Genomic DNA, 3,287 nt, shown 5'->3' on the forward strand with positions numbered 1-3,287 from the left:
ACACACACACACACACACACACACACACACACACACACACACACACACACACACACACACACACACAGCAAGGCTGGGCTTGGTTTACATAGAAATTTACAGAGAATCCCTCAAAGGCAGCACACGACTACAGTGCCATACAGAAACTTCCATATTAGAGCTGCAAATAAATAATCAATTAAATCCTTACTTGCAGCCTTATTCTATACTTTCATTTATACTTGTGATTTTGAAATGACCTGCAGCACACCACTACGATGAATACTGAGTCTGACAGAGTGCATTGTCATGTTTCCAGTACCACCACTAGAGGCTGACTGATTAATTTGGCATTTGTACATAATTGGCATTTCCTTTTATTCAGGGGAGGTTCACTGAGCGGCAGCCTCTCTCTTGCAGGAACAGCCTGATCACATTCACACACATTCCTACCTGGAAGCTGCCCAGTACACCTGCAGTCTGATCCGCTGCCACTGAGCAGCTCCACTGGAGCAATTGGAGGTTAAGGGCTTTGCTCAAGGGCACCTCACCGGTGGTAATGAGGGAGGGACAAGCCAAGCTTTCCCCACCCAGATTTGTTCCTGTTAGTCTGGGGATTGAACCAACAACCTCCCCGTCACAGGCTCTCTTCTCAAACCTTCAGGCCACCACCGTCTAAAGATAGGCGTGAATCAAGCCAATAAATATACAGGCACATCTGCAGGCAGCCTAGTGTTGTTAAACTGTTTGAGTAGCCACAGCAGAAGTAAAGATTCACTAAGATTTATCATTTTTATAAATTTTCTTAACCCTCATGTTGTCCTTGGGTCACATTTGACCCGTTTTCAGTTCATTTGTTTGTTTTTCGTCACATAAAATGGGCCGTCAAAATAAGCGCTGAAAATGTCAAGGTTAAAAATATTAAAAAAAACGTCCACAACATTGAAAAAGTGAACAAAACGTCATTTTTTTCATGGTTGACGGGAAGACAACACAAGGGTTAAGACCTAAAACAAAGCAATGCTGCTGGTTGCTACTGTTTGCAGCACTACTATGGTCAAAATGTTTAATTTATTTTATTTATAAAGATTTGTAGATTTCTTTTCTCAGAAGTTTGATAAATGCTAAGTGCACTAAACTTTATCTTTTCATTAAAGGTTATTTGACAAAGTTTATTATTTCTTCTTCCCCGTTCAGTTTATTTAATACTTTTATACATTATTTATACAATATGTTTTTACATTCTACATTTTTAAGTTAAGTATACAAGTGCAGATTGGTGATATGTTCACTAAATGTTTTTGTTGAGAAATGTTGTGTATCTTATTAGTAATTATTAGTGTTAAATTTTATCTTTCAAGTAGAAGTTTAAAAACAAGCACATATGGGCCAAATATCAGGGTCAGCCATTGGCCCTGGTTTCTAATGATCGGCATCGGCCAGAGAAAAACGAGACTGTGCTGTATCTAATAAAAGGATAGGGGACATTAAATATATAAATATATATTAATACGCTTCAAGTCAGACACATGCAACAATGTCAGTCATTTTCCTCAGTAGACACCGGCAAACCCCTCACTTTGCCAATCTTTAGACACAACCGATACTGACACATGAAGCGTTGTGGCAATCTATAATCCTATTTCCTGCTGAAAGCTGTCCCAGTTCTACCTACACCCCACCTATGCAGTCTTATCAATAAGACACGTCCATGCACTCTCCCTGACATGGCTCCACACAAGCACCGCTCAGCCCACATAGATAAAGGTGACTGACAACAGGTAAGAGGCCCAGCCAATCCCACTGAGCGTCCTTCGCCCGCGGCCGAGCCGACCTCCGGGGCGATTACCCTTCTGCTGACTCTGACTGACGGGCAGGTAACTCCAGTGCTGATTTAGAAGATGGTATTTGGGGCATGCTGTTTACTCACTTAAGATTTAGGGGTTTAACTGTGAATGTGAACATGCATTCTATGACTGATTTTGGTCACTTTGGAGCAGGGGATTATTTCTTTTGTTTGAAGGATGGATGAATATTTCTTTTAAGCTTGGATCAAAGGACAATTCCAGCGCAAAATGAACCAAGGGGTTGATAACACATTGGTACCGAGACAGCTGTTGTCTGGGATCTGTTTTCATGCTAATCAAATGTGACCAGTTTCAGTGCAAACCCTTAATTAGCTTTTAACATTAGTCGTTGGGACATGCGAAAGTAAAAAGAAATCGCTATTTCTATACCACAAATAAGGCTCAAAATACACTCCCACGGTAGCATAATGAGGGTCCCTACATGTAAACCGAAGCCTTGGGAACTTTGTAAGTGTACAGAGAGTTTACTTAAAATATAGTTTATAAAGACGATTTGCTATACAAGCAGGCGTCATCTTGGGAAAGCAGTCATGACCAAGGCCGTGTAACTAGTAACCAATCACATAGCTCAAGCACAGCATTCATTCAACTGGTCATGAGGGTTCTCCCAAGATGGCGCCTGCCTGCATACCGAACAGTAGGGTCTTTAAACAATCTTTTCAAAATCTACAGCGGTTATTTATATAAAAACGTGGATGAGATTTGGTCAGTTGGATTTTGACATTTCTGGCCCGGGGGCAGCTTTCCTTTATAACTTTGCTCTGAACCAATATGAAAGTTTCCCTTATAAAGGGTAGCTCCAATGAATTCCAAGTATTTCTTTTGTAATTTAACCAAACAGACAGTTAAATCTGAATAAGCTGGCTCAAACTAAATCTTATGTCAGTGTGCTCCAATGACAGCAACAGGAAGGAATCCCCATGGCGTCGTAACCTTTTCAGACACGTACATAAATATTACAGTATTTGCTGCGAAGTTCAATGTATCAGAGTTTAATAGTCAGTTATATTGAGAGATGAACATGTACATGTGCATGCTATTTCCAAGCCAGGGAATGGTAATTGTCGTTATCTCAGTATTAGACACCTGGTAGAGAAATCTCATAATAGCTGAAAATAAGGAAATTGTATCATATATTATGTGCTACTTGTTAGAGTAGAAATGTGTCTACATGTGTGTGTATGTGTGTGTGTGTGTGTATACATACACACATTAGATGGTGCAACCTATGGTGATGCAAGACATTTTATGGCATTACAATCAAGTCTTGCAGTAGATGCTGTCAGCGGAGCACTCAGACAGCGAATGACTTCAATGCGGCTGTAAATACATCCCAGAATATTATAAACAGACAACTTCAGTCCTCTCCGGGGAACCATCACCTTATTGTGGTGGAGAGGTTTGTGTGTCCCTATGAACCTGAGGGCTGTGTTGTCTGGA

The 3,287-nt window shown here is 40.6% G+C and overlaps 1 long non-coding RNA gene across 1 annotated transcript in view; it reads right to left on the minus strand.

Annotated features, from left to right (window-relative positions):
• Positions 1 to 745: 745 nt before the first annotated feature.
• LOC117960335 overlaps positions 746 to 3,287 on the minus strand; it is an 8,342-nt gene continuing 5,800 nt past the window's right edge. The window contains exon 3 of the long non-coding RNA XR_004660123.1: positions 746 to 756. This is a non-coding gene — a long non-coding RNA (uncharacterized LOC117960335). The remainder of the gene's footprint in view (positions 757 to 3,287) is intronic.

This window comes from Etheostoma cragini, chromosome 17 (assembly GCF_013103735.1).
Source record: "Etheostoma cragini isolate CJK2018 chromosome 17, CSU_Ecrag_1.0, whole genome shotgun sequence".
In the NCBI taxonomy this organism is placed as follows: Eukaryota; Metazoa; Chordata; class Actinopteri; order Perciformes; family Percidae; genus Etheostoma; species Etheostoma cragini.